The following is a 26,460-nucleotide window of genomic DNA, read 5'->3' on the forward strand; positions in this document are numbered from 1 at the left end:
TATTTCCGGTTGCTGGTTCCTGGAGGAGCCGTGTGGCGGTCGGCAGATTTCCTGGGAGCGTGTGTGAAGTGTGCTGGTAGAGTTCAGAAGTAAAGTTTGTTTCTGCTTCAGTGGCTCGTGATTTGTGCCCAGCCAGACTGCGGCACTAGTGAGGAAACTAAGACTAGGAATGTTCTAGAACTTTCCCAAGGTTACAGAGCCAGAAAGCATGAGAACCTTGCCCCCAGGTCTAGATGACCACAGAGCCTGATGCTTGACCTCAGGGTAGCAGCCTCTCTGCAGATGCTCCCATATCACTTTGTCACCTCACTTCCTAATCTCCATTTTGCTGCTTTCTCCCTCAGACTGTGAGCTTCTTGGAAGCAGGACTGTGTCTGGCCCCTCCTGGTCCCTGCACAGTGCCCGTCACACAGGCAGACTTTCACCTTGATGCTTCCTTAACCTGTTTATGCATGAAATCCTCAGGGAAATAGGGTCTGTGCTTTGCCTTTGCCTGCAGATACTGTAAACCCTTCCTCAAGTCCTGTCCAAATCCCACTCCCCCCACACACAAAAAAAACTATCAATCTCAGACTCAATTCCCTGAGCTCTGAAGCAGCCCCCCAACTCCATGAGTGTCCATTTTTTCCAAATGCTTTATTTTTGCCTTATGCCCTACATTGTCCAGATATCAGGTAAGTACTAGATACAGGGTGATCTTGTGATCTTAGCCACTCCTGGGGTTCTGGAATCCACACCACCAGGTGGCCCCGGTGGAAAAGTATACAGGCCTATAGGAGAGACTCCCAAACCTAGAACACACACTCACCATCCGTCAGAGATGCCCGGTGGATGGTTACAGGAAGTCAGGGTGTCTCTTGGTCCCAAGCAGGTCTCAGAGGGACTTGGGTGACCACATTTTTGGGTCCTCAAACAAATCTTGAGACTGAAAGGAAAGTGAGAAAGCAAGAGACGGGCGAGCAAGAAATGAAGGACAGAGACCAGGTAGAGATCCACACGAGGGTTTATTTGTCAAAGCCGATAAATAAAGGCCATCTCTCTGTAGGAAAGAGAGGCCCCGAGATGTTCAGGTGTCAAGCTTTTATGGGGCAGAGGCTTGGAGGTGTAGCTGTGGTGCTGTGGGATAGCCTGGGGTGCTGGCTTCAGATCAATGTGGGTGGGAATAGCATGGGTTGGCTTAGGTCGATGGTACCCTGGGGCTTTCCAGAGTCAAGGGGTCGAGTCCTTCTGGGATTGGCTTAGGGTTATGGTACCATGGGGTAGGTCACTAATGAGGGTGGGGGGAGTTCAGGAAAGAGGAAGTACAGGAAAGCAAACCTTCTCTCATAAGGTGGCAGTTAACATTCAAGATGGCTGCTTCAATGTTAAATCAGCACCCTATATTCCTCCCTTTGTTTGTTATTGGGCCCCTTAAGGGACAGGGATATAGATCAATCTTCTATAGCTTCTTCCTGCTGGGAAGGGGCAGCATCTGGACCCTTGTTAGGGGCACTGGATGTCACTGAGGTAATGGTGAGGGTCAGGAAGTGGTGATGATGCTGGCTCCAGATGGTCCAATTTTGGTGAGGGATTGGCAGTCCTGTAACCAAAGCCAGTTCATGGTTTGGTTAGAGATTTTTTGAATCTGGTCTTGAACCAGATTCAATCTAATGACGCAGGGGGCAAGCATTAGCAAAAGGCTATGACAAGGAGAGGGGTCAGGAAAGGAAGTGCCCACTGAAGAAGGGGGTTACTTAGCTGCCATCCTCCACATCCTCCAACAGAGGAGAGCTGTTGTTTCTGATGTTCAAGTTGTTTTATCTCATCTTTGACTATACCAGACTGATTGACATAAAGATAGCATTCCTCCTGTAGGTGTAGACAAAGTCCGCCTTTTTTCAGCCATAAGAAAATCGAGGCCCCTTGGATTCTGCAAAACAACAACAGCTAAAGAATCAAGCTGGGATTGTGTGGTTAGTATGGCTTGAGAAAGTTGCTGTAAGTCCCCTAGAAATTGAAATGATAACTCCTGATAATAGTACATAGAGGTGGCTATACTATCTGCACCCATGGCAATGCCAGCCGTGATCCATTTTCTGTTTATAGGTCCAGTCCACCCACGGTGGTTTTGTAGGAGCACAGAAGCTGAGGAGTCCAGTAGATGCTGGAGGGTTAGTATAGACTCAGCTACTTGTTGGATATTCCCTATCAGCTGATTGGAGAGCTGATGAAAATAGGGAGGCCTGTGGCTACCTGTGGCTAGGCCTGCTGTAACCCCAGGGGTGGCTAATAGGGAAATTTGTGTCAAGGGCTCATATGAGCAGGGACTTACCAATGAGCTGTTTGGGCCTAGAAGACTTGCTATTAAATGAGAGAAGCCAATGATCTCTCACCAGGAGGTGTAAGGGCTGAGAAGTTGTCCCCATAACAAGGTTGGAGAGGACAAGGCCTTTATTTGGGAATAGACATCTTTAACATAGCCAGAGTTATCAAGAATGTAAACATAATATGAAATTTTTAATATTACAGGTGTCCATCCCCATAAGATCTAGTTAAGCTACTTAATGTCATCTGATCTTATAAAACCTTTCTACTGGTATGACCTCTGTGTCTAGGAGAAAACCCTTTATTTCTGTTAGTTAGGGCTGGATAATCATACTAGCCAACATCAAGCCTACCTATGTAGGTTACGAGTATCTGTAGGCCTGAAACTGACTAAAAACTTCTGGCTTTGGCAGTTTCTCTTGATCCTTATCAGGCATTCTTGCCTAAGAATCTCTTTTATAACCACCAGTCTTACATATTTTGGGGGACTAACACAAATGTATATCCTAAGTTACATTTAACTATTATTATGTTTTTAAATGCTCAGGAATGGCTGTGTTTTGGTTTTAACCGTTTTTGCTAGGTGTTTAAGATGAAGCAGGGGGTTACTTAGCTGGCAACCTCCAACAGAGGAGAGCTGTTGTTAGACTGACTTTTGTTTCTATCTGCTGTTAAAAGTCAACTGAGTTTCCATTTAGAAGTCACTCTTGGGGAACTTGAGAGGAGATGTTTAACTCTGCTAATGCCATTTGTGCTAGGGTGGGTCCAGGTCTTGCTGACCATGTGGCTTCCCTTGGAAGCATCAGGGATGTCTCCCTTCTCCAATGACCCTCCTCTTTATCACAAGTGCACTGATTGGCTTTCTGTTCTCCAGTGGCCTCATTGATCTCCCCGATCAGCAGGTTATGTGGTCCAGAGTAGTAAAGCTCTTAGAGGAGTTCCCTGTTCCTTGGATTCAGACTGACTTGGAGGGCAAAGCCAAATATTGGTTTTTTTGGCCCTTTTAATTTAACTTTAATTTTTAAGTCTTGATCTTAAACAACTAGCAAATCAATCTCACCAGTCTTAAATTAAGAGTACTGGGCTTTAACTTTAATGTCTGTAACCTTACAGTCATTTACCCTTTTTATTAATTGGGGTCTATATTATACTATCTGTCCTGTAGGTGATGGCTTATTATCTTAAATTAACCCAGGTTGTGTGTTCTTGAAGTAATACCTCTGTAAAACATTAACAGGCAGCATTTAGACAGTTCATAAGGAAAGTACAAAATAAAATTAACAAGAGTAAAAACATATTACAATATTCCAAAATAACAGATGTTTTTAAACCGCAGTTGTATAGTCCTTTAATTCCTTCAAGATTACTTGCTCAAAAAAACAAGACTTAATAAACACAATGTTATAGGTAAATTAATGTTTTAAGAAATCCTTGTCCTTTTAACACAGATTAAACTTTGGTTTATGTTAGTACTCAACATTTGACCCTAGGGGAAAAAACTTTAAATAGCTTTGACTGATTGTTTCATATACATATATAACCAACTTACATGGACCTTCTTTATCACTTATTTAAGCCCTCTTATTTACTTTATCACATACTTTCTTATCCAGAAACACTTTCTTTTCCTATTAAATATTGTTTCCATACCTAGAACCTTCTAATTTTTTCCCATTTGTTAACCCCCTTTTCTGTTCATATTCTGAAACAATCTTTATAAATTTCTAAATTTAGATAAATTATTTCTTTTTATTAAAATGAAATACTTTATGTTATTTACAGTACTCTTAATTAGAACAGTTGAAACTTTTGGGCCTTTGTATATAGAAATCTTCTATAAATCTTTGTATATCGAATCACATCTGTATCATTTCATGAAAACACAATGTTCAAGTATCTAGAATTATACCTGTTGGGACTTTAAATTTTTAGTAACCTTTTTTTAGTGATGACAAAGCAACTTTAAATCCTTTTATTTTCATTTACCAATTTATGAAAACATCAATCATGTTACACAATGGAATTCAAGGAGTTAAGAGTACTTGATGGTATATTTAACAGTTAGCATTTTAACCTTGTGAATTAATCATATGTCTAACAAACACATTGATGAGGTTTTTTTTTCCAAGATATCAGACAAGTGTATTGAACAGTATTAGCCATTTCTTCCATGTTGAAGAAAAGTCCTAGAAACAATGGATATTAGACATTTTTATAGATATCAACATTTTACTAGTTCTTTGACCACATACAGAGACTTGTAAGTTTAATTTTAAAGAAATCTTTACTTTCATCTGTTTACCCAATTTAAATTGAACCATTTTAAATCACATGAATTAAAAGTTTTTGGATCCACTTTTTTAAATTTATGAGTGCTCATTTTCAATCTGTCAATTTTGATATCATGTACTTGACATATGGACACACATATATAGATAGACAACACAACACACAGTGTGCATACATACAAAAGTAAAGGCCTTGTATCTTTCAGCAGGTGAATCTCCATTGCAATGTTACAGATGTTTAAAAACTCCATAGTTGAATAAAAATAGGACTGATCAGAAAAACATTAACCTAGGTGCATAGGACCAAACTTATGAGCTCAAAAAATATAGAATTTAAGGGAAAAAAAAGATAAGAGTCCTAGAAAAAATGACCTGCTGGTAATTAGTAAAGTACCATACAATTTACTTTTTGGTTTAGTACAGTATGAGGCTTCTTCCATTTAAATTTCAATGTAAGTCCTGATACAGCTGGGGAAGACTGCTGTTCCCTAACCCTGCTCCCAAACTCACCTGCTTCCTCAGGTAAGGGTTGTTGGATAGGATCATGGAAAGTTAAATCCTATTATTTGGTTAGGTACTGGAATTCCTTAATGTGCCCTGAAGGATTGGAGGTGAAGGACCCTAGCCTCCTTTTAATTTGGGAGAGGTCACTAGGGAGAAAGGGACGTGTATCTGGACAGCTTCCTCACAAACCCTGCTACTTCACAAAAGGGGAGCAGAGGTGCAGGCTGGGTAGAGGGGGCCGTGGGAGAGTGAGAACAAGTCGCAGGTGGACTGAAAGGGGGTGAGGGAGGACCCAGAGTAGTCGGAGCAGAAGGTGGAGAACAGTAGGGAGGGGGTTCGTCAGCGGGGTCGAAGTCTGGGGTTTCAGGAGGGTCCTGAAGTTGAGAAGAGAGGGTTTAAGAGCCAGCAGGACCTGGGCCGGAGAACAGGAAGAGCTGAGGGATGATTTGGAATGAAGGAAAGAAAAGGCATGAGGATGGGGGATCGTTTTCCATTTTCCCAAATGTTCACAGTAGTTGAAAAGATTCCTGATAGTATTGGGATCTAGAGTACTGTTAAGCGGCCATTTAGCGTCATTATCCCAAGGATATTGAGGCCAGATCTGATTGCACAAGCAGATGAGTCTGGGGGGCTTTAGGTCCAGGGTGAGAGAAAGAGACCCTAGGTTAGCCAGGAGGCAGCCTAGGGGACCATGGGAGGGAATGGACGAGGAGCTGCCCATGGTGAGACGGAGGAGGTGAGTTTAGAGGTCAAGAGAATGGTTACATTCAGGGAGTCGTCACCACCGCTGGATAAGTGTCAGGAGCAGGGACTGTAGAGGCACTTGGGTGCGGGGCTGGGACTACATCGGGGCAGAAGCCGTAGAGATTAACCCAAGGCCGAGAGGTCTCACCAGGAACAACTCCCAATCATCCTGGGTGGTTTTTCCTCAAAACCCAGAACCCAAATAAAAGACCACCTACAGACCCTGTTGACAGTGGGGTTCAGCCTGAGCTGTGAAAGCTGTGGCTGGAGTGCCCCTGACCACACACAGTAACCCTGAGAGTGCCAGACGATCAACGGTCACTCCCTGGTCCAACCTGAAATGTCTGGTAGAGGGTGTTCTGCAGAATGGAGGGCCTGGTCCCATGATGGAATCCGGATCAGGGCCTGGGGACATTCAGTGACCCTCAAAGAAGGGAGCAGGCACACTGTGAAGCCCGATGCCTGGTTTGATAATAAGCACCAAAATGAACGGAAAATGAGGGAGTGAGAGACGGCGAGCGAGAAATGAAGGACGGAGACCAGGCAGAGATCCACGCGAGCGTTTGATGTCAAAGCTGATAAATAAAGTCCATCCCTCTCTAGGAGAGAGAGGCCCCAAGATGTTTGGGTGTCAAGCTTTTGTGGGGCCAGGGTTTGGAGGTGTAGCTGTGGTGCTGTGGGACAGGCTCGGGTGCTTGTGTCAGAGCGAGGCGGGTGGGAGTAGCATGGGTTGGCTTAGGTCGATGGCACCCTGGGGCTTTCCAGAGTCAAAGGGTCATGTCCTTCTGGGATTGGCTGAGGGTTATGGTACCATGGGGTAGGTCACTAATGTGGGTGAGGGGAGTTCAGGTAAGAGGAAGTATAGAAAAGCGAACCTTATCTCCTAAGGTCATGGTTAACATATAAGATGGCTGCTCCAATGTTAAATCAATACCCTATGATGACATTAGACATTACCACAAAGTCATTAACCTAGTTGACACTAGTTTATCCTGGGCACCTCGAGGCCTGCTCTATTGAAACCTGACCAGCCACCCATCAACTTTCCACAGCCTCTTCATCTTATGCTTCTTTTTCTGTTATTCAAAGCAAGAGTTGTGTCTTGGGCTGGCAGAGGTGCAGGCAGGGGAGGAAGGCTGCTCCCAACTGTGGCTCTGGGACCAGGCCCCTGTACTGGCCACAGGACACCAAATCCAGCAGGATTACTGCCAAAGAAAGCCACACCAGGGCTCTCCTTTCATTATCAATTCAAGCCATGGCTAACAGGGGTCCCTCAGCTGAAAGGAGACATTTCCCTCAAGTCAGTATTTTTACTTGGTCAAGGAAAGAAGTGTTCCAAGGACTGTCCACCTCCTCACTTCATGCTTGTCACAGGAAGCATCAATGGGATACTGAGCGGCGTTACAATTGGCTTCATTTCTGCTGAGTTGCCTTAACATCCTAAACTTTGACCTGGTGGAAATCATTAATTCATCGACTCAAGAGAATGGCCCAGACCAGCATTCAACACCCTGTCAGAATAAAATGCTCTTGCTGTACACGGTAGCACATGCCTATAATCCCAGCTGCTTGGGAGGCTGAGGCAGGAGGATTGAGAGTTCAAAGCTAGCCTCAGCAAAAGCAAGGCACCAAGCAACTCAGTGAGACCCTGTCTCTAAATAAAATACAAAACAGGGCAGGGAATGTGGTTCAGTGGTTAAGTGCCCCTGGGTTCAATCTCCAGTACGAAAAAAAAAAAATGTTCTCCCTTGGCTCAAAGAGGTCTGAACCTTTTCCCCATTAACCTAACATTCATCTTGGTGCCCCTGTTCCAGGTGAGCCCGGTCTTCTCACCTCTCTGAGCTACCAACACCCTGGCTGCACAGCCCAGCCCAGAAAACAGGCACTGCTTCCTTCAGCTATTATCTTGTTCCGCCCTCTTAATTTACAATCTGTTTGCTGTTTCAGATGTTTGGAAAGAAAACCCCTTAGTCAGCGGCCCTGGAAAGCTTCATTTTCAGTGAAATCTGGACCCTTCTTTCCCACCCCAGGATTTTTTGGTTTTGTGGCTAGAACCTAACATCTGTGAAGCAGACAGACCCTCATGGGCCCTGTGTCACCAGACACCTGTTGAAAGGATGCATTCAGGGGTGGAAAATCTGGGCAGAGCCCACTGGTGACAGCTGGTATTTATCAAATACCAGCCTCCACTGACAGGGAAAGGGACAGGGTGCAACCCAGCACTGAGAGGAGCAAAGACAAGAAAAGGTGACAGGTTCTAAGGCAGATGTTGGGGGGACCTGCTACAGGTCTCTAATGACTGATGAGAAAGGGGATTGACTACCACTATGGTATCACCTCCACAGGTGACCTCTAGCCAGGCACAGTGGTGCATGCCTGTGATCCCAGCAACTCGGGAGGTTGAGGCAGGAGGATTGCAAGTTTGAGGCCAATCTCGGCAACTGAGAGAGACCCTGTCAGGTGTTTCTCAATGGTTAGAGCCCCTCTGGGTTCAATCCCTAGTACCAAAAGGATTGAGAGGAAAGCATTCTCCGAGATACTTCCATAAAGATGACACTTGCCAGTCTGCCCGAGTTTTCATTGTCTAGTTGTGTGCTTCTGAAGGATTGTGAAAGAAAGGACACAAGCTATTATTTTAGAAAATCATTTCAACATGGGGCCTGGTAGAGAACAAAGAACCCAAATGGAGTCGGGTTTCCTGTCTGAGGCAGCACTCAGGCCCTGGTGGCTCAAGGCTTTTCTAGGTCCCTGTCCTCAAGTGTGCACCAGCCCCAGGACCAAAAGAATCCTGAGTCTTTTCAGGGCCACAGAAGGTGTGGCTTGAGTGTTGCTCCCAGAAGAGGAGGAATGAGGCAGCAGAGTTTGAACCCTGGCGCTGTCGCTTCCTAGTGTGAGACTGCAGACCAGTACGTAAAATGGGGATAGAAAGGAGAATAACAAATGCCAAAATTGGCACCTACTCCCAGCAGCTGGGGAGGCTGAGGCAGGAGGATCACAAGTTCAAAGCCAGCCTCAGTAATTTAGCAAGGCCCTAAGCAATTTAGCGAGACTGTCTCAAAATAAAGCAATAAAAAGGGCTGGGGAGGTGACTCAGTGGTAAAGCCCCCCCTGGGTTCAATCCTCAGTACCAAATAAATAAAGAAATGCCAAAAATATTCTCCTTAGGAAAGTTAAAGGGATAAATCCTTGTCTTAGTCCATTTGAGCTGCTAAAACAAAATACCTCAGACTGGGTAATTTTTAAACAACAGAAATGTGTTGCTCATGGTTCTGGGGATGAAGAAGCTCAAGGTGGAGGCACCAGTGTCTTGAGAAGGCTCACTCTCTGCTGCACAGATGCTGGCTTCTTGCTGTGTCCTCACATGCAGTGATGGGCAAAGCTCCCTCAGGCCTCTCATGACCTCATCACCCCCCAGATGCCTCCACTTCTAACACCACCACCTGGGGATTAGGTTTCTACGTGTGAATTTGAGGGGGAACACCAACATTCAGACCACAGCACTCCTGTTAAACATTTACCTGACTTTTGGAAACAGCAAGAACTTGACAAATATTAGGGTATTATTATTATTATTCAGGATGTCAAGTTCTTATTGAGCACTTACAATGTATCTTGCCTGATTTGGGAGAGTTTCAGGGCATAAAGGTATTTAAGATTCAGCACCTGATTGAATGAAATGAGGAGGAGGCACCAACCAACAGGCCAGCTGACTGTGATCAAGCCATTATGAATCTACCCTCAACCCGACCGATGAGGCTACTGAAGTCATTAAGCTACATGAGGTGGCCCTGCCAGGAGGTACTGCAGAGGTGCATGCTGGGGAGACAGCAGTGTTACCTGGAATCACTCAGGGAGACCTCAGAGGGCTGTCCCCAGCACTTTCATTTATGTCAAGGTGACCCTTGACAATTTGCCTTCATTTTTAACTGTCCTGTGCATGATGGAGCTATGTTTTTAGCAGCCTTATCAAAGACTTAAAGGCAGGTTGGATACAAACATATAATAAAGGGAATTGGGCTAGAAACCATCCTGGGAAGTGAATTCCAATAAAGACAATCCATCCATCCATTCATCCAACTTTTATTAGGCACCTACTATGTGCCAGGTGCTGGGTCACATTCCTTTGGGACCACACAGAAAGTGCACACCACCGGGGTTTGCCAAGCACTTAGTGTCTCGCCAAGTCCAGGAAGGCTGCCATGCCTCTTGGAGCATCTCATTCTTCTCCCTTGAGTCATCTCTAGCCTCACATATGCTAGATTTTATTTACTTATTTACTTTGCTGAAATTTTCAGTATAAATCATGGACATTATCACATGTCACCATACACACCAACATCATATCCAAAACAAGGGGATATTCACTCACCTGACCTCAATCCCATCCTCACAGTTAAGAAAGTTAATAATTTCTGAATGTCATTTGAAGTTTGGATATGTTGGAGTTCCCTGAAGTGTGCCAAAAATGTCTTTTATTGCTGCTTGTTCAAACCAGGGGCTACTCAAAGAGGACATATTCCAGTAGTTAGTTTCTTCCTTCCTTCCTTCCTTCCTTCCTTCCTTCCTTCCTTCCTTTCTTCCTTTCTTTCTTTCTTCCTTTCTTTCTTTCTTTCTTTCATTGAACCCAGGGGTGCTTAACCACTGAGACACATCTTCAGCCTTTTTTATGTATTATTTTAAGTTTTTTAGGGCCTTACTAAGTTCCTGAGGCCAGCCTTGAACTTGCAATCCTCCTGCCTTGGCCTCTACTATGCATGGCTTGTATGTTTCTTTTAATCTAGAATGATCTCCCCTCCTATTTTCTTCATTACATTGCTTTTTTTTTTTTAAGAGATAAGGCCAGTTGTCTTATAGAATGATAGAATGTCCCACATTCTGGATTTATTTGATTGTCTATTCCTGGTGTCATTTAGCTTGTCCTTCTGTCCCCTATATTTCCTCCAACAGTATAGCCTGTAAGTAAGGGGACATTCTGAAGCTTTGTCATCCAAAGAGCCCCTGCAGTGGGAACTGTCTCAGCTGGTCATCATTCTTGCTGACTATCCCAACAACCGGGCTGGCCACCTGGTAGAGGGCCCTCCTTCTTGACTGGACCTTCCTCAGAACCTTGCATGGCTCCCTCCCTCCCTCTGGGCTCTCCTAAAGAAGCCTTTCCTACCCACTAGCTGAGACAGTGCCCCAGGCCTCTCTGGAACACTGACTGCTGTGTTTTTCTTCTGAGCACATATCACCCTCCAACATGAGATGTTTATTTTGTGTGTTTTGTCCTCTTGCCGGGACTGTGAACTTTATTAGGACAGAGACCTTTGTTGCTGTGTTCCGTGCTGTACCTCCAGAGCCTGGAATAGCTTTTCATACACAGAAGGCACCAGATAAACCTGGAACAAATGAGTGAATGAATGACTGGATGGGCCCCAGAGCAATTAGTCCAATGGCAAACGCATAACTGACCCCAAGCAAATAGATATCATTCAAGGTTATCATCTTCCCAGAAACAGGGACAGAAACTATACTTAACATTTAGGGGGGGAATAAAACCCACATCTTGTGACCAACAAAGTCTTCCCTGCCAGCTGTCTGATCTGCCAACCCCCGGGCCACCCAGCCCTCTCCTCCCTTGGAGTTTGGGCAACTCCTGGATCCCTTGATTGAGGGTGAGTCCAAGGCCTCTCGGCCATAAATACCATTCAGTTCTGTTCAGCAAATAAGAGTCCTGTGAATTATGGCACTTGGCTTGGAGGATGTTTCCTTTTGTCTGATTTTTTTTTTAAGTTGGATCTGGTTCCTCACCCTTTTTTTTTTTTTTTGTCTCAAATGCTGAACAGGTGCTGCATTCAATGCCTTGCCAAGGGCTGTGGCTTGGAGTAGGCACTGAGCCAGAGGGCCTGGTGGGGGGAGGGCGAGGGCAACCTGGCACCACCAATCCATGAGGGAAGGAGGAGGGCTAGCTTTTGTTTTGTTGGGGTAAAACCCACAAATGAGACATGCAACAGACATCATCTAGAAGTGGGGCTTCTCACCCTGGTTCTGGGGGTGGCAGATGGGGGGGCCAGGAACCCTCTGAAACTGTGTGCAATGTACTATGACTATTTGTTTCTGAGTAGCTTTATGGGAAGAAGGTCTGTAGCTGTCATCCATTTTCAAGGGAGTTTGGAAACCACCCTCACCCCCAAGGAAGGGTAAGGAAAGCACAGAGATAGCACCTGCCAGCTCTTGAGATACAGCAATCAACAAAGTTGTGTCAAACATCGCTCTGCCCTGCCTCACCAAGGAGCTCAGGCTACTGGAGGATTCAAGGCCCAGGGGAGGAGGCAGGTTGTGTCTTCATTTCTTTTTATCATTTTGCGGGGGTGGGGTGGAAGTGTCAGGGATTAAACTCAGAGGCACTTGACCACTGAGCCACATTTCCAACCCTATTTTGTATTTTATTTAGAAACAGGGTCTCACTAAGTTAGTGCTTAGTGCCTCACTTTTGCTGAGGCTGGTTTTGAACTCTCAATCCTCCTGCCTCAGCCTCCCAAGCTACTGGGATTACAGGTGTTTGCCATCATGCCCAGGTCTTTTTACCATTCCTTGAGGGCTCCCTACATGCATAGCACAATGTTAGGCTCTATAGTAACCACAGTAGCACATGGTAAGTGCCAGGTATCATTCATGATGCTTCCCGTCTAATTCCCAGCAGTCCTATGAAGTAGGTACCATTATTCTCATCTCACTTTACAGATGGTAAAACTGAGGCACAAAGAGGTTAAGTAATTTACCCAAAAACCCATGGCAGATGAATTTAAACCTAGCGAAGCCAGCTGTAGATGCCTGTGGCCGTAGGAAGAGGACCTGATATCTCATTTGAGCTGCAAGACACCCCTGACATCTCCTGTTACTACTATTTTGTGCTACAGGTGATAACACTGAAGTCTGGCAACTTGCCCAAGGTGACCCCATGGTTATATATCTCCTGCTGTGAGAACCAAGAGCCAGAGGAGAGTTGGGAATTCAGAGGGCAAGAGGTCACTCTAAGCACAGTGACGAGGGAGGGGTCAAAAGAAGGTAGAAATGAAGGACAGCTCCTGGGTACCAGGGAATAGCCAGGCTTCCAGAGCCTGCAACCCACAAGAGGTAGCTTTTGGTCCCAGAGGTGGAGATGAAGCCCAGATCTCAAAGTTAATACTTTCATTCTCTCTTCTGCACCAGTCTCAGGGGCCCCAATGAGAGCCTTGTATAGGTGGAGAGAAATTGACAAGGCAGCTCCCCCACCCCCACCTAATGCCCTGCTTGGGCCTCTTGTCCACCGTCATTGGCCATGTGAGTGTTTACAGTTCTGCAGGAGTGGCCTCTCAGGGGAAGAAGGATCCTCCAGGATTCAGGCCATTTGAGATTGAGCTCTGTAGGAGCCATACCAGTGGGCAATTCTAAGAGGTCAGGTGTTAGCCAGTACCTCACCAAGTTGTTTCTAAAGATTGCCAAAAGGGAAGAAACTGTGCAAAAAAAAATGTGTGTATATGTGTTTGGTCCTGGTTGTTTGAATAATGACATACCCCCAAGACCACACACACTGAGCATGGCACAACTCCAAGGAGCACCTTCACAGGCACTCCGGAAGCTACAGTGGTGCACAACCTGCACCACTAGGAACTATAGCTTTAAACATTTCTGCTGAAGAGGTCAAATTTTAGTCCTTCCAAGAAGCTGGGCTTCTTCCTCTGGTTCTGGATCTCCAGCATGCCTGACTGGTGGATCTCAGTCTAACAATTGTATGCACTACATCAGTCCTGGGAGGTAAGGGGCTTTGTACTTAGAAACAGGGCCTCAGGCGGACTTTCTCAAACACTCTGTGTCCATTGCACCTATCTGGTCTTTCTTCTCCAAGTCATCCTTGGGTCTGTCTGCCCACCTCCACTTCCCAAAACCCTGCTGGTGTGGAAACTGCAGGATGGGTGAAACATGCATGGGTCAGCCCCCAGGCCCTGCTGATTGGCCCACAAGTAAGTGCCTTGCTCAGTGTCCCCCAATCACAGCACAGTGAAGGCATCAGGTTAAACTCAAAGATTGCCTTACTCCAGATTTTTGGAGGACAATTGCAGTCAGACTTCAAATTGTTGAACTTGGGAGCAGCTATCAAAGACTCCTATTGCATTCAGGACCCAATTTTATCCTGTTCTTCCTAAAAGTTATTTAAACTTTACCTCCTGGATTCTGTGAATGGGTAAATAAACACATCCCCATACATGTATCTTTAAGTTACTTATAGGTTCAGAGAAGCTACTTAAAGGTTCAGAGAAGTATGTCATATACAGAAAATGTTTTATATACATACTTCCTTGAATCATTTGTTTTTTTTTTTTTTCTTTTTTCTTTTGGCACTGGGGATTGGATCCAGGGGCACTTTACCACTGAGCTACATCCCCAGTTCTTTTCTTTTCTTCTTTTAAAATTTTGAGACAGGATCTCTCTAAGTTGCTGAGGCTGGCCTTGGACTTGGGATCCTCCTGCCTCAGCTTCCCGAGTCACTGGAATTACAGATGTGTGTCACTACACCCAGCTCCATTTGGGTGTTTTGTGGAAGCTTCTCTTTCTGTGGAAGGGGGTTGGGATGGGCTGGGAAGGATATGAAAGCCTTTGGGTTAATGTGTTGAAAACTGCTGTCAATCTTGTAAATTAAAGAACCAGCATCTTTGAACATGTTGACTAAATTTATAGGAAAGTGAATTTAAGTGAAAAAAAAAAAATGTCATTTGCACATAGTCTTGGAAGCATGTGTATACCCTAAACTAAAAGCTAATGAACTTTCTGCTCAGAACTTGAAGTCCTGTCTCCTGCCCAGCTGGATTTTCCAGTTGAGCTGCACGTTCCTTCCTGTTCCCTCATCCTCTGGCAAACATATTTCTGCAAACTCACACACCCAGATAGTGAGGGGATTCCCTTGGAGGCCTTCCTTGGTATAGGCCTTTGGGACTCCCCTAGCATGCTCTTGGAGGCCAGGACTGGGGTGGGGAGTGGCTGGCAAAGGTCTCCTCAATGCCCCCTCTTCTGCCTCCAGCTTCCCTTCCTCTGCCCCACTTCACAGCCTGCAGCCCGTCTCTCCTCTCTGATCCAGACCAGCTCTACCCTCTGACGCTTACATGGAGGTGCTTAAAGTGGCCAGTTAAAGTCCTTTGGAGCTGGAAGGAGCCTCAGAGACCATCACCATCTAACCTGGTTGATTTATAGAAGGAGAAACTGAGGCCAGGAAGGTGAAGGGAGCTTTTGAAAGTACCAGCTGAGAGGACCTGCGCTGGGGGTAGAACCAGGCTCTAGAGGTGGCCAGCGCTCTGAATGTGCCTGGGGACCAGGGTGGGGGTGGGGTATACGTTTGAAGCCTTTTATCTTCTGTGGATTGCGGGGGAGCCCACTGCTCTGATGACAGGAAACTGGGGGAGAGGAGGTGATTGAGAGGCAGGAACCTTATCAGCCTAGACAGAGCGAAGAAGTTGAGGTGACAGGCTTCAGAGGGCCCTCCCCTCCTCAAACCAGTCTCCTAACTCTCCCTCTGTCCCCAGGCCCAGACAAACTGAGAAACCGGGGGGAGGGGGTGTCGCCAGGCAGGGCTGGCCGCCAGGGAAACTCCGGGGTGCCACTGGCGCCCTGGGTGGCGAGAGGAAGCTCTGGCCCGCCCCGCCCGCGGCAGGGTCCACTCGGGCCTCGGTGCCCGGGCGCCCTCTTAGCGGGTCGCTCTCGGCGAATCCCCGCGGTGCAATCCGGACCTGCCGGGGAGGCTGGATCCGAGCGCCGGGGCCTGCAGGAGGCCTCACCTTCCGGACCCGTGCGGCGGAACCGTACGGAGTCGCAGTGTCGCCGGCCCATGCGGACGCTTGAGATCTGGGCCTGCGAACCTTCTCTGTCCAGCTCCCAGGGCCTGGCGGCCGCGCCCCGACCGCCTCTGTGCCGACCGCCTCCTGCGCCTCTGATTCCAGCCCCGGCAGTCTCCCCTGGGTCGCGGTCCCCGGCTGTCACTTGCTCTGACCTCCCCGGCTAGCGCTGCTCAGAGTGCGGTCCCAGGACCAGCAGTTGCCCTATGCATCCTCACCCCCGCCCCGGGTGCAAACTCTCCAGCCCCGCAGAACTCTTGGATAAGAATCTCCTAGACCAGCCGAGTGCCCCAGGCCCCCCAGGCGCTTCCCAAGGGCACTGACGTTGGAGACCCTCTGCTCCGGAACTCCAAATTGTTCGGGAGGGTAGACTGCGCTCCCTGAAGACAGGGACCCTGTCTTGGTTCCCTCAAATAGCAGGGTGTCCTGCTGATTGCTGATTGGTGAAACAGGGAGAATTGTTGCTAAGGTAATCCTGGGGTTCCTTAATAAAAATGGTCTTTCTTGGAGGACGGCCGGGACTGATGTGGAACTTGGCCAAATTTCCTCAAAGGATTGATCCACTGAACCTCTGTTTGTATTAAGCCCAAAGTTGTTTGCAATGGAGCTGGAGAACTCTGACTGCGTGTGCTGGCCTCTGGGGGGCTCACAGCACCTGATAAACTCACAGATCCTGCAGAGAGACTGGGCCATTGCCCTAAGGGTGTCCTTCATAGGCTGAATAAGAATCTGTCCCAGAAGGTGCTGGAAACATCTGAAGATATTGATCTGGAGTTCGCTAAAGATTATTCTCATTTCATAGGAAAAGAACTACTTCCCTTACCTAGAAAATATGAAAAAAAAAATTTAAAAGATGTGGCCATGACTTTGTATCTTTTTCCCCAGAATATTTAATATTTTTACATAATGTTTGCAATAAAACTTAACATATGTATACCTCTGTAATGTGCCTCATACCCTGAGGCCAAGTCTCTACTGGTAACCTAGTGACAGAGGTTAATCTCCTGGCCATTGTTAGTTAAGAACTATTGTCTTAGAATGTTCCCTGGTGGAAGTCCATTTTGCAGCCAACAAACTTTAAACCATCCCACTCTTATTTATCTATTTATTTATTTATTTAGGTACCAGGATTGAATCCAGGGGTGTTTAACCACTGAGCCACATCCCCAATGCTTTTTCATTTTATTTTATTAAGAGACAGGGTCTCACTGCATTGCTGAGGGTATCGATAAATTGCTGAGGCTGACTTTGAACTCAGGATCCTCCTGCCTCAGCCTCCTGAGTTGCTGGGATTACAGGCATGGGCCCTCTCACCCAACTAACCATCCTGCCCTCTCACCCAACTAACCACCCTGCTCTTAACTCAAGGGGATAATTCTGATAGTGGACTCCAGGTCAGACATGGGGAGGTGACTTGAATCTTTAAAGGAGGAGTGGGAAGAGGGGGCCCTACGGATGGGGCTTTTCTGGCTGGTCTTGGGGACACCCACAGTGAGGATAGAAGAGGATTTGAGAGAGTAAGCGTTTGTCCAAGTCCAATTGTGCTGCATCAAAGCCTTGAAAAGACCCCTCCCTCTTCCGTCCCAAAGATTCCACTCCAGGAGTTTCTCCTGTGGGAACAATCAGAGAGACCTTAAAGGAACTGTTAACAGTTATGAATGTTGCTTAGAGACTGACACAATCACAGGAGAGAACAATCTGCTGCCATCAAAAGTGTCATTCTGAGGCCAGACACAGTAGCTCACACCAGCAACTCAGGAGGCTGAGGCAGGAAGGTCGCAAGTTCAAAGCCAGCCTTAGCAACTTAGGGAGGCCCTAACCACCTTCGCAAGACCTTGTCTCTAAATAAAAAATAAAAATAAAAAGGGCTGGGATGTGGCTGAGGGGTTAAGCACCCCTGGGTTCAATCCCCAGGACCAAAAAAAAAAAAAAGCCATTTTAGGGAGCTGGAGATAGCTTACTGATAGAGTGCTTGCCTGAGTTTGAGTCCCATATTTGATCCCCAACACCACACACAAAGATGAAAAATCCCTTTTTTCAGGTTTGGGAGTACTGCTCAGTAGTAGAGTACTTGCCTAACCTGCAAGGGCCCAGGTTCATTCTCCAGTACCACAAAAGAATAAAGTAAAAATTCCATCCTCAAAGAATTTCCGATATGGGGGATTGTATATGACATAAAGCAAAAAGCAGAATAGAATACAGTACTGTAGGAGCTCCATTGGCGCAACCAGTGAGCAGGCAGTACTTATAAGAAAGTAGTATTGTGGCTGGGTGCGGTGGCGAATGCCTGTAATCCCCACAGCCCAGGGGGTTGAGGCAGGAGGATCACAAGTTCAAGGCCAGCCTGGTCAATTTAGCCAGACCCTGTCTCAAAATAAAATAAAAAGGGCTGGAGATGTAGCTCAATGGTAGACCCCCTGGGTTCATTCTTTAATACACAAATAAAAATAAAAATAAATGTTGTAGGATTCCTGCTTTATGCGAAATATATATCATTCATCTTAGAAAAATAACATATTTTTTAAAAAAGATGAGCCAGGTGGGGTGGCCCAGGAGGCTGGACCTGTAGGATCACTTGAGCAGAGGAGTTTGGGGCCTGCCTAGACCCAGCTGCCAGACCCAGCCTCAAAAAAAACAAGCCATAGCCAGATGTGGTGGCGCACACCTTAATCTCAGCAACTTGAGAGGCTAAGGCAGGAGAATCTCAAGTTCAAAGCCAGCCTCAGAAACTTGGTGAGGCCTTAAGCAACTTAGTAAGACCCTGTCTCTAAATAAAATCTAAAAGGGCTGGGGATGTGGCTCAGTGGTTAAGTACCCCTGGTTCAATCCCTGGTACCAAAAAATAAAAAATTAAAATAAAAGATAGGAAGACAGATGTCTGCCCTGGAGGAAATCATGGAAAATTCCATTTTGAGGCAGGTTAGACTAAATGCTGAATAGAGAGCAAAAGGTAGTGAGAGTGGAGGGGAGGGAGCCAGAACATCTGCTGGAATTTAAGCTCCCTGGGGTCACATGAGAAGGTCAGTGCCTGTGATATAAAACCTGAGCAGTAGAACACCTTGGGGTCAAAGCCCTGGTTCTGCCCTCTATTGCCCTTGATTTGGGGCAAGTTCTACTGAGTTAGTCTCGCTTTCCTCATCTATGAAATGGGATAATAAAAGGGCTCTATGAGCAATTAATAAACTAATGAAGATAGGGTATGTTCCCTGGCACAAGTGCCCAATAAAAATTAAATTTACAGACAGGCATGATGGCACATGCCTATACCCCCAGTTACTTAGGAGGCTGAGGCAGGAGGACAGCAAGTTGGAGGGCCAGCCTGAGCAACTTAGTGTGACCCTGTCTTTAAAGTAAAATGAAATAAGTGAAATAAAATAGGGCTGGGGATCTAACTTGGAGGCAGAGCACTTCCCTGGCATATGCAAGCTCTGGATTCAATCTTCAGTACAGCAAACTAATTCAAGGAATATTCAAAGTTGAGTCTGGGCAGGAAAGCACAGGGGCTACAGGGAACTGGTGCAGGAGCCTAGGGCTCACAGAGGCAGGTGGGAAATGAGGCTGGGAGGTTGGACACTGCCTGGGTGTGGGGAAGGTTGGGTACCGGTGAGGACCCCTGCACCCAGAACTGAGTCAGCCTGAGGTTTCCAGGGACCTTCCTTACTTAATTGCCTGAAAGACCTTTTACATCCCATCTTGTTTCCCAGGTGTGCATAAAGGTGGAGCCACAGTGGAGAGGAAGGGAAACAGATTCTTTGGATTTTTTTTGGTGGGGGAGGCATACCAGAGATTGAACTCAGGGGCACCCGACCACTGAGCCACATCCCCAGCCCTATTTTGTATTTTATTTAGAGACAGAGTCTCACTGAGTTGTTCAGCACCTCGCTTTTGCTGAGGCTGGCTTCGAACCCAGAAATGCTTGTGCCTCAGCCTTCCGTGAGCCACTGGGATTACAGGCATGTGCCACCAAACCCAGCAATTCTTTGGATTTTAACGGAAGTGAATTCAAATAAGTCTGAGAATGTCATCAACCCCTCCAGAACACTAGAAGAGGGTTCTAGTCTCAGAGCCTGAGGGCAGCTCTGTCCTGAAGGATTCCATTCCTTGGACCCAAACTCCTCTTTTCTCTCTTATGCTGGCATCTGGAAAGAGATGAACTTCCCTTGGACAAGATGCTAATCCTCAATCTGGAAGCTGAGAAAGGGCAAGATTACTGTGCATCTGCAGAGGGTGTAAAAGAGAAGCTGGAGCTCCAGACAGTCCCAGCTTCCTTCTCCACCTATGGCCCACAGGTCTGCAGGGAAGTCTCAAGGCCTGAGCAAGCTCTTTTCAGGTTTTTCCCACCCACCTGGTAGAAAGCCTGACCATCACAGGGCACCTCACCCTCTTTCCTGAAACTCCTCCTACTCTGTGGGATTTACAGTTTGAAAGAGGGGTTGCAGAGAGAAAGGATGGGAGAGGAGGGGAGGAGTAGGAGGGATAGGAAGGGCAGCAGAATAGAATAGACAATATGATTGATGTATGTACATTCCATGTATGTATTATATGTCAAAATACATTCTGCTGTCATGTATAACTAAAAAAAAAAATAAAAATAAATCGTATGGTTTAAAAAAAAAGAGGGGTTGCTGTGTTGCTTTGCAGTCCTGCCACCATTTTTCACCAGAGAAAACTGGGTATCAATGAAATGAGAATAGATTCTGCAATGAAAGCATTTGGAGCCAGGCAGTGGGAGAAATCTAATTTATAACAGTGGCTCAAATTAGAAGCATAGAACACCAAAACTACTGATGTCTAGGCCCTCGAATATTCACCTTGGATTGAAGCTCTCTTTCCTCCCGTTCTCTCTCTCTCTCTCTCCTTCCTTCTATCCCCGTTTTTAAAAGTCTTTCAGGTGACTAATATGCTAGGGCTGAGAACCACTCACCTAAAATAACACAGCTGTGTTAAAAAAAGATCCTCCCATAGAAAAATGGACAGAGGCATTCACCAAATCAAAATAAAAAATGGCTAATAGACACATGAAAACCTGTTGACCCTGATTAATAATTAAAGAAATGCTAAATAAAACAATAATGAGATAGCATTTCATGTATCAAATTGTCAACCTTTTTTTTTTCCCCCTAATGAAAGAATATTACCAGGCATAACAAGGGTGTGTGTGTGTGTGTGTGTGTGTGTGTGTGTGTGTGTGTTTGTTGGGGGCAGGGAGAAGGTTGGGTTTCAAACCCTTCTACGAATAAAGGGCTATAATCTTTTGTGAAGGCAATTGGGCACACACCACACACCTTTTGACCATCAGTTTTACATTAAGATTCTAGATGGGAATGTACTGAGATTTAACTAATGGTTAATCATAACAGGGAACCAAAAAAAATGAAAATTCCTAAATATCCAACATTTAATTTAACTTAATGAATTAAGGTACAGTCATAGAATAGAATGCCATAGAGCCAGTGAATATGACCTAGAGGATAAATAAGTCCTGACTTGGGAAGATGTTCAGATAAATTAATCAGTGAAATAAAGCAGTTTCCAAATAATAATAATAATATTAGTGCCTTAAAAAACAAAAGAGTTTGAAACGTATATGTGCCCATGTACTTAGGAAGGAGCTTGCAAAAATAAATGTCAAGGTTTTAGCTGTCAGTATCCCTGAATCGTGCAAGGGTATTTTATATTTTTATTTTTGTTTCTCTGGATTTTCCAGTTTGTTTCTAAATATATATATATAAATATATATATATATATGTATATATATATATACATATATATATATATATATATATATATATATATATATATATATTTATATATTTTAAAAATTTGCTTTGGGACAGGGATGCATCTCAGTAGTGGAATGCTTGCCTAGCATGCACATGGCCCTGGGTTCAATCCCAGTACCACAATAAATAAATGAAATTTAAAAAGTAAAAATAAGGCAGAGGTCCAGACACGCCAGCCGCTGCCCGCGCGACTCGGCGACTGTCGGCTGCCTTCACGCGGCCCCCGTGTCAGGGCGGATAGCCTCCGAGGCGCAGTGCAGCAGGAGCGGTGCAGGGACTCTAGGAAGAGGTCTCTCGCCAAGCCTTCATGAAATAGCGAACCGGGAGCTGAAACCAACCAGAGACAGACCAGTCCCACCCCTCCCTTCAGACACTCCGGCAAGGAGCCTGGGGCCCGCCATAGCAGAGTGGTGACATCACCAGAGTTCCACCGACAGAATTCCTTCCCAACGGAATCCACGTTAGCAGGATTGAGAGACTCCCAGGAGCCACCGTACAAGGGATTTCTGTCAGCACATAGAGGGCAGAAGCTCGGCTCAGAGGGCACAGCTCCGCCTATTGGAAGAGAAGAAAATGGGATTCAGCCATAGAACAGGGGATGCCAGCATGGCAGAGATCTGATGTCATCGGAGAGCGGCCGAGGAGAGAACTTCATCGGTGCCAGCGGCGACGGAAACAGTTGGTCCCCTGGTAGGGAGGGTGAGTCACAGATACCCGAGTCTCTCTCGCTTTCTCGTCGAGCCAGAGGGGAGGAGCGGGCCCGCCGCCCGCGCCCGCAAGGTAGGCAGACCTGCGACCAACCTGCAGATCAGGCCCAGCGGTCTGCAGGCGTGGTAGGAGGGGCAGAGCAGAGCCGCCGCCCGCGCCGGCAAGGTAAGCAGACCTGCGACAGACCGGCAGATCAGGCCCAGCGGCCTGCCAGCGTGGTACACACTTCACCCCAACTGGAGTAGGGGCAGAGCAGAGCCTTCGCCCGCGCCCAGATCAGGCCCAGCGGCCCGCCTGTGTGGTGGTCAAGTGACACCAATTGGAGTGGGGGCGGAGCGGAACTGACACCCGTGCCCGCAAGGTGGGCAGACCGGCGACCAACCTGCAGATCAGGCCTAGTGGTCCCCGGGCGTGGTAGGAGGGGCAGGGCAGAGCCTTCGCCCCCACCTGCAAGGTAGGCAGACCTGCGACAGAACGGCGGATCAGGCCCAGGGGTCCGCGCGCGTGGTAGACACCTTACACCAATTGGAGGAGGGGCAGAGCAGAGCCCCCGCCCGCACCTGCAAGGGAGACTTTTCAACTATACAAGAGCAATATAAATATATAGGGGGGGGAAAATTTCAAAAACACAACAGTTTCACCAAGAAGAAAGAAACGCAAGCAGTATGAAAAGACAAGGAAAGAAAGGACTACAAGCAATGCAGGTCAACTCAACTTTAGAAGAGGTAACAGCTGCAGCAGATGGAATGTCAGATAAAGAATTCAGGATATATATGCTTCAGATGATCTGGAATATCAAGGAAGACATTAGACAGCAAAATCAGACAATGAAAGATCACTTCGACAAGGAATTACACAAACAAATCCAGGAAGCAAAGGATCAACTATACAGGGAGATAGAGGTTATAAAAAACAAACAAACAGAAATCCTTGAAATGCAGGAAGCAATAAACCAACTTAAAAACTCAATGGAGAATACTACCAGCAGAGTAGAACACTTAGAAGATAGAACATCAGACAATGAAGACAAAGTATTTCAACTTGAAAAGAACATAGACAGCTCAGCAAGACTGTTAAGAAACCATGAGCAGAACATCCAAGAAATATGGGATAACATTAAGAGACCAAACTTAAGAGTCATTGGGATACAGGAAGGTATAGAACTCCATACCAAAGGAATGAGCAATCTATTCAATGAAATAATACGAGAAAACTTCCCAGACTTGAAGAATGAGACAGAATCCCAAATTCTAGAAGCCTATAGGACGCCGAATGTGCAAAATTATAAGAGATCCACACCTAGACACATTATAATGAAGATGCCCAACATACAGAATAAGGAGAGAATTTTAAAAGCTACAAGAGAAAGGAAGCAGATTACATTTAGGGGCAAGCCAATCAGGATAACAGCTGATCTTTCAACACAGACTCTGAAAGCTAGAAGATCCTGGAATAACATATTTCAAACACTGAAAGAAAATGGGTTCCAACCAAGAATTGTGTATCCAGTGAAATTAAGCTTCAGGATGGAAGATGAAATTAAAACCTTCCACGACAAACAAAAGTTAAAAGAATATGCAGCTAGAAAACCATCTCTTCAAAACATCCTTGGCAAAACATTACAGGAAGAGGAAATGGAAAATAACAATGAAAACCAACAGTGGGAGGTAGGACAGTAAAGAGGGGGGGGAATAATCAAAGAGGAAAACAAACCATGTTTAGTAACATAAATAAACAAATATGGCTGGAAGAACAACCCATATCTCAATAATAACCCTAAATGTTAATGTCTTAAACTCACCAATTAAGAGACACAGGCTAGTAGAATGGATCTCAAAACAAGACCCAACAATATGCTGCCTACAGGAGACGCATTTGATAGGAAAAGACATATATAGGCTGAAGGTGAAAGGTTGGGAAAAATCATATCACTCATATGGACTTCGGAAACAAGCAGGAGTGTCCATACTCATATCAAATAAAATAGATTTCAAGCCAAAGTTAATCAAAAGGGATAAAGAGGGACACTACATACTGCTTAAGGGAACCATACACCAACAAGACATAATAATCATAAATATATATGCCCCAAACAATGGTGCAGCTATGTTCATCAAACAAACTCTTCTCAAGTTCAAGAGTCTAATAGACCACCATACAATAATCATGGGAGACTTCAACACACCTCTCTTGCCACTGGACAGATCTTCCAAACAAAAGTTGAATAAGGAAACTATAGAACTCAATAACACAATTAATAACCTAGACTTAATTGACATATATAGAATATACCACCCAACATCAAGCAGTTACACTTTTTTCTCAGCAGCACATGGATCCTTCTCAAAAATAGATCATATATTATGTCACAGGGCAACTCTTAGACAATATAAAGGAGTAGAGATAATACCATGCATCCTATCTGATCATAATGGAATGAAACTGAAAATCAACGATAAAAGAAGGAAGGAAAAAGCATACATCACTTGGAGAATGAACAATAGGTTACTGAATGATCAATGGGTTATAGAAGACATCAAGGAGGAAATTAAAAAATTCTTAGAGATTAATGAAAACGCAGACACAACATATCGGAATCTATGGGACACACTGAAAGCAGTTCTAAGAGGAAAATTCATTGCTTGGAGTTCATTCCTTAAAAAAAGAAAAAACCAACAAATAAATGATCTCATACTTCATCTCAAAATCCTAGAAAAAGAAGAGCAAAACAACAGCAAAAGAAGTAGAAGGCAAGAAATAATTAAAATCAGAGCTGAAATTAATGAAATCGAAACAAAAGAAACAATTGAAAAAATTGACAAAACTAAAAGTTGGTTCTTTGAAAAAATAAACAAAATCGACAGACCCTTAGCCATGCTAGCGAAGAGAAGAAGAGAGAGAACTCAAATTACTAGCATACGGGATGAAAAAGGCAATATCACAACAGACACTTCAGAAATACAGAAGATAATCAAAAATTATTTTGAATCCTTATACTCCAATAAATTAGAAGACAGTGAAGGCATAGATAAATTTCTTAAGTCATATGATCTGCCCAGATTGAGTCAGGAGGATATAGACAACCTAAACAGACCAATATCAATCGAGGAAATAGAAGAAACCATCAAAAGACTACCAACTAAGAAAAGCCCAGGACCGGATGGGTATACAGCAGAATTTTACAAAACCTTTAAAGAGGAACTAATACCAATACTTTTCAAGCTACTTCAGGAAATAGAAAAAGAGGGAGAACTTCCAAATTCATTCTACGAGGCCAACATCACCCTGATACCTAAACCAGACAAAGACACTTCAAAGAAAGAAAACTTCAGACCAATATCTCTAATGAACCTAGATGCAAAAATCCTCAATAAAATTCTGGCGAATCGGATACAAAAGCATATCAAAAAAATTGTGCACCATGATCAAGTAGGATTCATCCCTGGGATGCAAGGCTGGTTCAATATACGGAAATCAATAAATGTTATTCACCACATCAATAGACTTAAAAATAAGAACCATATGATCATCTCGATAGATGCGGAAAAAGCATTCGACAAAGTACAGCATCCCTTTATGTTCAAAACTCTAGAAAAACTAGGGATAACAGGAACATACCTCAATATTGTAAAAGCAATCTATGCTAAGCCTCAGGCTAGCATCATTCTGAATGGAGAAAAATTGAAGGCATTCCCTCTAAAATCTGGAACAAGACAGGGATGCCCTCTTTCACCACTTCTGTTCAACATAGTTCTCGAAACGCTGGCCAGAGCAATTAGACAGATGAAAGAAATTAAAGGCATAAAAATAGGAAAAGAAGAACTTAAATTATCACTATTTGCAGATAATATGATTCTATACCTAGCAGACCCAAAAAGCTCTACAAAGAAACTATTAGAGCTAATAAATGAATTCAGCAAAGTGGCAGGATATAAAATCAACACGCATAAATCAAAGGCATTCCTGTATATCAGCGACAAATCCTCTGAAATGGAAATGAGGACAACCACTCCATTCACAATATCTTCAAAAAAAATAAAATACTTGGGAATCAACCTAACAAAAGAGGTGAAAGACTTATACAATGAAAACTACAGAACCCTAAAGAGAGAAATAGAAGAAGATCTTAGAAGATGGAAAAATATACCCTGTTCATGGATAGGCAGAACTAACATCATCAAAATGGCGATATTACCAAAAGTTCTCTATAGGTTTAATGCAATGCCAATCAAAATCCCAACTGCATTTCTTGTAGAAATAGAGAAAGCAATCATGAAATTCATA

At 44.9% G+C, this 26,460-nt stretch overlaps 1 protein-coding gene across 1 annotated transcript in view; it reads right to left on the bottom strand.

Moving 5' to 3' along the window:
• Positions 1-985: 985 nt before the first annotated feature.
• Sertad2 (SERTA domain containing 2) overlaps positions 986-26,460 on the bottom strand; it is a 154,980-nt gene continuing 129,505 nt past the window's right edge. Inside the window, exon 3 of the transcript XR_003582567.2 lies at positions 986-1,909. The gene's annotated coding sequence lies outside the window, so the exon portion shown is untranslated. The remainder of the gene's footprint in view (positions 1,910-26,460) is intronic.

The sequence above is a fragment of the Marmota flaviventris genome, chromosome 14, assembly GCF_047511675.1.
Source record: "Marmota flaviventris isolate mMarFla1 chromosome 14, mMarFla1.hap1, whole genome shotgun sequence".
Lineage (NCBI taxonomy): Eukaryota > Metazoa > Chordata > Mammalia > Rodentia > Sciuridae > Marmota > Marmota flaviventris.